Source organism: Microcaecilia unicolor, chromosome 9 (assembly GCF_901765095.1).
Source record: "Microcaecilia unicolor chromosome 9, aMicUni1.1, whole genome shotgun sequence".
NCBI lineage: Eukaryota > Metazoa > Chordata > Amphibia > Gymnophiona > Siphonopidae > Microcaecilia > Microcaecilia unicolor.
This window is the reverse complement of record NC_044039.1, coordinates 14,050,235-14,062,107: the sequence shown is the minus strand read 5'-3', so window position 1 is coordinate 14,062,107 and position 11,873 is coordinate 14,050,235.

Here is an 11,873-nt window from a genome sequence, read left to right as displayed (position 1 = left end):
TTGACAGAGCATCTTCCATATTTGAAGTGACTCTCAGGCAATTTTCTTCCAGATGCAATGTTGGATGGTAGGGTAGAAGGTACCAATATGTCCTGCAAATTTTTCTCTCTTTATCAGATGTAATATCCTTTGGGCTGACCTAAGGTTCAGGGAAATTCAGAGGATTGTGAAAATTACAAGAGGACCTTACGAGACTGGTCGTCTAAATGGCAGATGACATTTAATGTGAGCAAGTGCAAAGTGATGCATGTGGGAAAGAGGAACCCGAACTACATAATGCAAGGTTCCACATTAGGAGTCACAGACCAAGAGAGGGATCTAGGTGTTGTCGTTGATACGTTGAAACCTTTTGCTCAGTGTGCTGCGGCAGCTATGAAAGCAAATAGAATGTTTCTTGGGGTTTCAGACCACTGATCGTGCATTTGGTTCTTGAATGGAGACTACCCATCCCAGAAAACCACTACTGGTCTAAGAGTAGTGGAATGGTTTTCATTTTTTTTTTTTGGGGGGGGGGGGGGGGGGGGGAATGAGGAAACCAAGCTTCATCCCATAGCTCCCACACTCAGTTCTTCATTTTACATTTACACTTATTTTTTTAAAATAAGAATATAAGTATTTTTAACAAAATATTCCCAGGCCAATAAAACTTTCTCCTAACAATGGGTGTAGAGCAGAAGAAAGATATTGTGCTTTATAACTCGCTGTTTACTACCTCTTTTCAGAAACTTTGAGACATTGAGAACATATTCTACATTCCCTGGCTGAAGGGTGAAGTTAATTATGGTCATGTTATGTGCAAAATTAGTCCCTTCTAGTCTGCTTAATGCAGTGATTCGCAAACCTGTCTTGGGGTAATGCCAGCCGGTCAGATTTTCAGCATATCCACAATGAATATTTGTGAGAGAGATTTGCATACCAAAGAGGCAGCGTATGCAAATTGATCTCATGAATATTTATCGTGGATATCCTGAAAACCTAACTGGCTGGAGTTACCCCTCAGGACAGGTTTAGGAATCGCAGATTTAATGTGTTACAAGAGAAAATCTTGTGCAATTGGAAGCAAATTCCTCCTTTGCCTTGTCTTTTGTTGTTGTTTTTCTTTATGTAGATGATGATCAATAGACAGGTCACTTCTGTTTTTACTCCAGCAGGTGGCACCAACTAGCCTTTTCAATTCAGTTTAATAGAGGAGTGAAACAAGTGTTGATGGAGAAATAGGTTGCCCCTTTCTTTTAACTTGATACACAGCTCTAAGCACTATAGACATCCTTTGATATCACCAAGGGCTGGAACTGGTGATCTTGGAAGTAGTTTGGGAATCAAATGTCCTTTTTATAGATATGTTAAATAAATTAAAATAATAGAAAGCATTACCTTTTTTTTTTTACCAGCTGCAAGATTCAAATTTAAATACAGATTGGCCTCATCTTCATGGAATGAAACTTTTTTTTAATTATCAATTTTTATTGAAAGTTTACAGAAATTCAACGTTCTGATCTTCAGTGTGAGGCTTGGGCCTGCTTATTACAGCCTTGCATTTTTTTTAGGATTGGCATCTCAATCATATTAAATTTCATTGATTTTTGAAAACCTGCCTATTTGAAGGATTTGTGGAATTTATTATGCTTTTAATTTCCTGTTGGTGCATGGTTTGTTGATGTTACATCCTAGAAATGTCTGGTACATCTTTGTGTAATCTGCATTGAACTTTTTGGTAAATAGTTTGGTTAAGAGATGCAACATAGAGTCCTTTTTTTATTACCCTGTTCTTCATGACCATGTATGATAGCCCTACATGTGGTGTCATTACTACTAATACTACTACTTATTTCTATAGCTACTAGGAGTTCCTGGGGAGGAGTGTAGGAGGAGAAGAATGGAGAGATCCCGAGGAGCTGCAGAGTGAAGGCACTTGTAAGTCAATAAAAGGAGTTTGAACAGTAGGTGGAAATGGATAATGAGCCAATGAAGTGACTTGAGGAGAGGGCTAATGTGAGTGTAGCAACACTGGTGTAGTGTAAGTCCTGCAGCAGAACTTTGAACAGGTTGAAGGGGAGAGAGAGATGGTTTAGTGGGAGACCTGTGACAAGCTTTGCACCATACCATAGCTCTGCATAGACAGCTTTACACATGTGCAGTAGGCACTAAACCAAGCAACTGTTGGCAAAGCCCCTTCAGTCTCATTTTGTCTGTGGCCCATTAGCAGTGCTTGTGAAATTTTTCCCCCTCCCCCCTTTAAGTGCTCTGCATGTAACTTATCACTGCCTGGGAATTAGAGCAATAAGCATTGTTCAATATACTCACACAAGCATGTTAACTACTAGTTTCTACCATAGGATCTTTTCACACAACTCTGGAACTATTTTAATGGTGAAGCACAAACGCTGGGGCTGACTGAGGAATGTGTGGAATTCTTTACTTTTGGCCATATGCCAGCTTGCATCTATAACCCAGTTCAAGAAGCAGTTAAAAAAAACTTGGTTGTTTTGTAAGGCGTTTGACTGATGGCTGGGTTTTGAGGTTTTCTGGGTCTTTGCTGCTTCTGTGACAGGGCAAAGAAAATGATAAACTGTCCTTCAGCCCTACCAGGCAAAAGCCAATAGCTGCTGTATTCTTTTTCCATAAACCCTTTTTTTTAATTAAATCAGCCTCTGATAGTGCAGTATTTATGCACTGGTCTCGGGAAAACACAGCAGAAACATCCAGAAAGTTTGAGCTCTTCCAAGCATGAAGCACCACAACATTCATACCATAATCTCTGAGGGCAAGAAAGTGCAACATTGATAATAGCACGTGATCTTGGGCAAGTCACTTAAGCTTCCATTGCCCCAGTAGAAGAAAAAAAAAAAAAAGCTTAGATGGTGAGCCCACTAGGGACAGAGAAAGTACCTGCATATAATATGTACAACTAGCCTTTGAGCCTGTAAAAACGGGCTATTATAGGAAGGGGGGGGGGGTTGAAAGGCTTGCCCCAGGCCGTCACCACCCACCCGGGCCCTCGCTCCACTATTGAAACAGCGAGAGTCCGGGAACGCAGCACTGAGCTCTGCTGAGCTGCTGACGTTGGCCTTCCTTCTTCTTCTCTGCCTGTCCCGCCCTCGTGTGATGTAACGTCGTCGAGGGTGGGACAGAGGCAGAGAAGAAGGAAGGGCGATGTCGCCAGCTCAGCAGAGAGTGCTGCGTTCCTGGACCCTCGCTGTTTCAATAGTGGAGCGAGGGCCCGACCGGGTAGAAGGTGGGTGGCGGCGGCGACTCGGGTGGGGGGAGCGTTAGACGGCGGTGTCCCTCCTTCAGAAATAAGCAGTACAGACCCTCTCTGTTCCGCCCCCCGTCATCATGTATTGACGCGGGGCCGGGGCAGAGGTCTCTACTGCGCATTTGCGAGTGAGTACGACACTCGCCTTTTATATATATTGATGCTGTGTATGTCAAGCAGTGGCTATAGAAATGATTAGTAGAAGTGGGATGGTCTGGCTGAGAGCCCCAGGCTTCCTTGGAAATGTACATGAGAGCTGGTCTCTTTGGGGCAGGATCATAACAGGCCATATAGATTAACACTGTACTACTTTGCAGTCCTTACGCACGGCTACAAAGTAATAAGAGCAGCTTGCAAAGCCATTTTAGCTCCCTTTGTAGAAGTAATTGGTGTTATATAGAGACTACCACTAGGGGGGCAGAGGTGCCATTTTGAGGGATGATGCGGAACATTTGACTGACCCCTTGTGTGAATCGTGGGGGAGAGTAAGGATTGGGGGAGCCCAGTTTACTAGGTGGGGGAGCAAAACATTGACATTGGGAGTGGGGTTTGGAGGCAAATTTGGGATGGGTATCAGACATGGAGGGGGGGCAGGTAGGGATATTTCAATGGGAGGAGTTATAATGAGGGATATTGGGTAGGTGTGTCATTGTGAGAATGGCATTCAACATTATTTCCTACTCCTCCAGCGTTACATACTGTGGTAGATAGCATCAGTGCATGTGTGGTGGCTGCATTAAATGCAGGGCAGATGCTGGGCACACCCTCTGCATTTACCACAGCAGCTTTACACTTCCTGTGCTACAGTTTGGCCTACTACAGCGCAGGAAGTGCACTTCAATAAAAGGGCTCCTTACAGGACAGTGTACAATGCTGGAGCCCTGCACCTTCAAAAAAATATAAACATGATAGAGTTGGTCCACAGACCAGCTACTAAAAAAAAAATAGTCCATGGTCTTTGTCACAGTGTATGGGGCCTTAGTAAGAAAGGGGATATGTGCCACTGATGTATTTACATGGCTCATGACGCGAGCTTTTCAACTGAAAGGAATCCCTTGAATGAGAGGCTATCACAGTGAGATGTACAAAGATAAGGAGATATACCAAACAAGATTCCCAAGCTACATCTGCATTATTTGTTGATAAAGAAACTGACAAGACTAGGAGAGAACTAGGAAAGATGAAGGTTTATTACAAAACAGTTCAGAAGAATGGCATACAGCAGAAGAGGTTTCTTATAATAACTCACAATTTTTAACACTAATATTGCCACTCAACAGAAAGCAAGCAGGATGCCCTTGCTTTAAACAAAAGACTTTAATTCCGGATAAAATCGGGTAACTACCTTGTATGGTCAGAGTTGTTGATATAACCTGCAAAGCTTGTTCTTCGTCTTCCTCATGATGGCAGCTGGACCCAATCTGGGTGTAGACGATGCAACTCAGGGATGGATCACAGAGTTAGAGCTAGGCTGAGTCCTTCAAGGCTTGATAACTGCAAGGATAAACATTGGCCAGGGACACTGGATTATGTCAACCTCATCTTTCAATACAGGGTGGAATTCCCCCCCCTTTTTTTTTTTTTTAACCTCTGTCTTGGTGACACTGCATATTCTATTTCTTCTTCAGGGCTACAGTCTTCATTCTTAGCTGATGAATGGCAGTGAGTATCTATGATGGAAGGAGTTCATGTTGATAGATTCAGGCTTGCATACATTTAAATTCTGATAAGAGCTATGACCCTTACAGGGGCATATGATGTAGGTAAAAGGGGACAGACTTTGGAGTAACCTAAGATACCTACTTCATGGAAAGGGTGGTGAATTTGTGAAACAGCCTCCACCACTGACAATATCATAAAACTGGGCATTTAAAAGGGGAAAAAAATAAATACACTTTATTATCCCACTTGTCTTTTCAAATTTAACCAGTACTGTGATTCATCTTTAAAATAATTGAAGTCAATGCTAAAAATTCACTTTGCTCAATTTATTATTCAAGAATACAATTCCACTATTCCAACTTCCAAACTGATTCTAAAAATAATGCATAATTACCTCCTACATCATATAATTAAAAATAAGTGGTAAGTTCATTTTAAAAGGTGAACCTACTCAAAGAATGGCATTAGACAGTACAACTGGCATTTAAATCAATCATATTCATCCCAGGCGATATCAGAAATATTTCACCTCTGCTCCTAAAAACACTATAATTGAGCTATAGTTAAAACTGTTGACTTATTTGAATTGCAGCAGTAGCAACTTACAAAGAAAGCTAGCTAGATGCTGCTGCCATTTATGTTTTGTTCTCATTTGAAGCCAACCAAAACCGAATCTGTGGCTGAAACTTGAAACAGTATCCCCAACATTTGCAGAAGATGGGTCCCTCTGCAGCTGCTCTTCTCCCCTACCTGAGCACAGACCTGGCCCCTCAGGCTGCTGGCCTACCTTAAGAAGCTCTGGTGGCCTAGTAGCCTCTTTGAGGGCAGGAACAAAGCCCACTTGTTTCTTCTGCTCAGTCAAAATGCTCCTGCTTACACCGGTTGCAGTTTCAAAATGGCTGCCAGGACCGCCAGCAGCAGGCTTCACAAGCCTGCTGTGGGAAATCTTGGCAGCCATTTTGACTGAGCAGTAGCACCAGGCCACAACGAGTAGGCTTTGTTCATGCCCCCAAACAGGCCACTTAGATCACCATGGCTTCTTAAGATAGGCCTGGGGAAGGACCTACAGGTGGAGTGGGGGGGGGGGGGGGGGGCGTGGAGAGTGACCACAGGTAGGGGGGAAGGGAGTTTGTTTCAGCCAAAAACATACTGGTATTTCAGGCCAGTTTCAATGCTGAATCCAAAATCAAAATTCGGTCAGCTCAGGGCCTCTAATTCCCATTCCCAGTGTTCTTTTAAAACTTAAATGGAACTATTAATATCTATCATACAGCTCCCATAGATTTCAATTTTAATATCAGACTCACATGCCATCTATTTAATATGTAAATCTTAAAAACAATTGTAAAACCCACAATCTGCAAACCATATGAGTACAGATAAGCTCAGAGAGAATCTGAAAAAAAAGGAAGAATGCTGAATTCTCACAAAGAACACACAAAGAGTAATAAACAGTGGGAAAAAGACCATGGATTCAAGAGACTCGGACAATAAAAATATAGGTCCCAAACGAGTTTTATTAGTTGGAGACTCGACACAGTACTGTGTTTCGGCCACAGGCCTGCCTCAGCAGTCTAAAAAAATACACAAAATATAAGTAAAAAATATACAGAAATATGAATGATTGTTGATAAATGATTAAAAAAACATATAAAAATAAGCTCAAGCAAGATTCATAATCCTAATATAAATCTACAGCCATCACATTCCACACATACCATATCCCCAATAACAATATTTATCAAATTATGTTTAAAGAACTTTATTAAAGACATTCAACCATCAGAAGAAAAATACAACATTGAGCAATTACATAGCTGAATACCCATTTTCAATGAAACCCCAACCTCCCCCCCCCCCCCAACCCATAAGCACAGAACAAAAAGCTGTGAGCTGACCCTAAAAAGACCAATATAAACAAAGCTAAGAGTTTAAGGTCCTACTTCGAGCTACTGCAGTCAGTGTACCAAAACGGGAATCAAATTATTAATAAATAAAATCCTCATTTTTAATCTTAAATCTAAAATGTATACAATTCTGAACATTTCAGTGATTAAATTAATGAGGCAAACTACGAGCTCCTTTTACTAAGATGCTCTAAAAATTAGCACACGCTAAATCCTAAGAAGCCCATAGCAATAAAAGGGGTCGCTTAGCATTTTAACATACTACTACTTATCATTTCTATAGCTCTACAAGGCATACGCAGCGCTGTACACCAAACACACGTTAATAGTTACCTTCTACATTTAGGGGAGGATGAGATCAGTGGTGTACCAGGGGCGGTGGGGGTGGTGCCGCGCGCCTGTCGGCTCAGCTGGTTCCGTGCTCCCTCTGCCCCGGAACAGGTTACTTCCTGTTCCGAGGGAGCAGGGAGCCAGCGGAGCCGCCCGGCTGCTCCCCGCAGGTAAAGATGCACCCGGGGGGGGGGGGGGGGTGTCATTTTGCCAGGGGAGAGGGGGTGCACATCGGCCATCCGCCCTGGGTGGCAGCCGACCTAGGATTGTCACTGGATGTTATCAACATGGGCTACGGTTAAGACGTGTTAGTTTACTGTTAACTCCAGTTATTAGTAGCTACTGTAGGTATCGCTGTATAAAATGGGACCTGTGGTAAAATAGCACAAGTTAGTGGTTAAATAACCCATCTTTACAGAAGCCCATGCTGATAATTTCCTTCCTTACAAAAGTAAAATTATTTTCACAGCACATAAAACAGATCAAAGATGTATAGTAAGGTCCTGAACTTCATTTAAGCTTTTCGGTGTCACCATATCCATTTCTTACATCTTTGTTCAGTCTGAGCAGTTTTTAAAATTAATAAACCTTCCTCCACCACATGAACGATGAATTATAAAGCTTCAAGCAGATGTCCTTTGTCCTCACAGTGGTCTACCAGGGGTTTATCCTTCCTATTGATGCAGATCTTGCGTTCTAAAAATCCTTGTCTTATAACCTCTTCAGGGTGTTGCAAAATTTCTTGGAAATATAATGTAAGCTGAAAGTACTTTACTGTACTTAAGTACTTTGGCCAACACATTAAAATTTTACTTAAGTGCAAGTAAAAAAAATAATTGCCTAATATAATGCCTTTTGAGTACAAAGTAAAAATACCACAGCTACAATGAGTGCAACTATTAACATTTTTATCCCAACAACTTTATTGCTCTACAATTCAATCCACTTTGCTTTTAGTAAAACTAAATTTTGAACATGACTGTCACTCATACTTGTGTGCTTGTGAGTCTTCATTAAACCAGAGCAGCTGCAAAGGTGTTCAACTGCACTAGCAGGAGGTGGAGTGTTCAATCTGATAAAGTTCCTTCAAATCAGACCACGCTCCAATACTACTGATGTCTTCTGACTGGTTCTGCAGGTACTGATCACCAAGGGGCTCATTTTCAAAAAAGAAAAATTACCGAGTCATAAAGCACCATTTGGACGGATTTCTTCTAAAAAAAAAAAAAAAAATCCAAATCTGTATTTTCAAAACCAGTTTTGCAAACTATCTATGCATTTCGTCTGCAGTGTATCCAAATCATAAAGAGAGTGTGTCGGGAGTATTTCAAAGGCGGGCTTAGGGCGTGCCTAATGGATGTTTTACAACCATAATGGAACAAAACCAAAATGTCTAGAGCAAAATCTTCAATGTTTTGGTCTAGACCTGTTTTTGTAATGAATAAGACACACAAGGTGCCCTAAATGATCACTGAATGGATTCAGGGATAACCCCCCCCCCCCCCCCCCCCCCCACACACACACACACAAACACACTTAAGTGGACACTGACCCCCTCCCACCCCCCAAAAATGTGAATAAAAATAGCACTCACCAGCCTAGGACAGAAGTTATAGCCAGGTCCGTTAGAGCAGCATGCATGTCCTCAAAGTAGTGTAGTGGTGGGTACAGTCCACTTGTAGCCAGGTGGACCCAAGCCCATACCATCCCCTACCTGTTACACTTGTGGTGGAAACTGTGAGCCTTCCAAAACTCACCAGAAACCCACTGTACCCACATATAGGTGTCCCCTTCACCCATAAGGGCTATTATAGTGGTGTACAGTTGGAGGCAGTGGGTTTTGGAGGGTTCAGCAGACAACATAAGGGAGCAATGGTGAGATGTGTACCTGGGAGCATTTATATTAAGTCTGCAGCAGTGTCTTCTAGGGTGCTGGGGGACAAGTCTGCTAAAAATGCTGGTCCTTCCTACATCCCACTGGCTTGATTATCAATGTTTTTCACGTGTGCAGGTTTCCCCCCCAAAAAAATGGCCTGAAAAGATAAACGCACAGAGCACAAAACATTGTTATGTTTTTTTTTTTTTTTTTTTTAAAATAGACATTTTGCTTTTAAGAAAATGGTTACATTTGTTATTCGGATTTGGAAGTTTAGCACAAAATGTCTAAAGTCTGACTTAGATGTCATATCAAAAATGCCTCCCAATTGCTCCTGCATTAATTTTTTCCCAAGTCTCACACGCTAATGAAAAAAATTAGTGTGGGATCTGCAAAAAAAAAAAAAAAAAACCCCCAACAAAAAACAATTATTTAAAAAGCCCTAAATACTGCCACGGAAAATCTGGGCTTAACATGCAGAAAGGTCCTTCACTAAAATGCATTAAGCCCAGATCTTAATGCGTTTTAGTGAAAAGGCTAAACAGGACCAGCATTAGGGAGTGCTTCCTAATGCTACATGCAGTGCCGTAGTGAGGGTGGCTGACACCCGGGGTGGGTTGCCGCTGCGCACCCCCCCCCTCGGGTGCAGCACGGTGCACCCCCCCTCGGAGCGCTTACCACTACCATAGAAAATGGGGCAGGCGGGCGGAGGGCCATTCCGCCCAGAGTGCACGTCGCTGGGAGCTGCGTCGGCTGCGCTGGTTCCCTGCTCTCTCTGGCCCGGAACAGGAAATAACCTGTTCCAGGGCAGAGGGAGCAGGGAACCAGCGCAGCCGACACCCCCCCCCCCCCCCCCAGCGGCGTGCACCCAGGGTGGACCGCCCCCCCTTCCTACGCCACTGGCTACATGTGTTTCCTCCCCCCCCCCCCCCCCCAAAAAAAAAAAGTCATGCTGAAGATCGTCTGCTGGTAGGCTTTGAGGCCCCTCAAATTTCTACCCTGGGTAAAGGCAGCTGCTTTCAAAACCTTAAAGCTGCGGGAAAGCAGTGTTTTGGGGAAAAGGGTCTTGTATTCCTATAACTTGGTATGTCTGTTTAATGTATTCCTCAACTACTTTTCAAGTGGACTGACAAAACTACCACAATGCTTTATCCAAGCCTGAAATTTAAGAATCAAGCATAAAAGCCATGGTATTATTTGTAAAAGATGTGTGGTTTGTGTTTCGCTTGGGGGGTTTTGTTTGGTTTCTTGCTTGCATGATTTTTTTTTTCCTAGTCTAGGATTTCTTCCCGTCAAGAAGCCGCATGAAATTTAAATCCATGGGTTACAGTCATGTTGCTTCAAAACTGCACTAGCAAACTGGCTTGCAGGCTTTTTGTACTTCCTTTGGTTCTGTTTCCCCCCCCCCCCCCCCAAACTTATATCTGGTCCTTCATAGTATAACTATGATTTCTTGTGTTTAATTCACAAGCTGCTGTCATATTGTTTTGGATCGCAGTTTAGGTTCAGGATTTTTTCTTTGTATATAACCACATTCCTGTTTTAGCCCTTGTTCTGACTCCAGATATTTGGGGACCTACTGGTTGGTTCAGACACATAGATGGATAATTCTCCAAGGTCCTTATTGCATGTATTACTGCATATTCTAAAATATAGATTAATACATGCGTCCAGCTTTTCCTACATGAGCACACAACTGTGGAATGCACTGCCACCTTACCCGAAGACAATTTACGACCTAGTCAACTTTTGTAAATCACTGAAGACTTATCTCTTCAACGAGGCATACCACAATGATCAATAACAAGAACTATAACGCATCACCACTTACCTGATATTCTGAATGTTTTCTTTCTATACCTGATTGCTTAATTCTATTATGTTATCTATGTTTTCTCTATGTAATACCAATTGTATATTTTACTCTGGAATGGCGAATGACATGACGGAACATTGTAAGCCACATTGAGCCTGCAATTAGGTGAGAAAATGTGGGATACAAATGCAACAAATAAATAAATAAATATTCCTTACTGATGCTTTTATTCCAATTTGTAACTTTTTTTTTTTTTATCAGAGGAAGCACTTGGATTGCTTTCATGAAAATGTTGTAACTAAATACTTTTGTTACAAGGGTCAAGGCATACGCACTTTCTTTGTCTGCTCCTACAGGACAGCAAAAAAGGAAAGGGAAGATGAGAGGGAAAGAGAAAGTTCACAAGAGATAGGGATAAGAAGAGAGAAAATAAAGGCATGAAAAACATTCTTGAAATGAAAATGTGTTCAAAAGTTTGCTTTTTCTATAAAGCTCCCACTTCACCCTAAACCTCTGCAGAAAACACAAGGGAAAGGGAGTAACACCTTAAAGATCCATTTCTTTAAAGACTTTTTTTGTTGTTTAAATCCTTTGGCAGTGGAAATTGAGATTTTTCAGTGTAATATACTAATACATTTTGATTTAGTGCAGGATCACCAGGATTCTCCGAGGACAAGCAGGCTGCTTGTTCTCACGACTAGGGTGACGTCCGCGGCAGCCCCCACCAACCGGAAAAAAGCTTCGCGGGACGGTCGGCACGCAGGGCACGCCCACCGCGCATGCGCGGCCGTCTTCCCGCCCGTGCGCGACCGCTCCCGCCAGTTCCTTTTTTTCCGCACCTGGAGAGAGTCGTGCCTGTGCCGCTCTCTCTGTTTCAGCCCCGGAAAAACCGTCGCGTTTACGCGAACCTCTTTATTTTCTTTTATATTTAATTAATCGCCGCGCGCTCCACTTTTCTTTTCTTAAAAAAAAAAAAAAAAGGAGCACGCGCTCCCATTTTCCCTCGCTTCCAGCGGGGACGTTGCG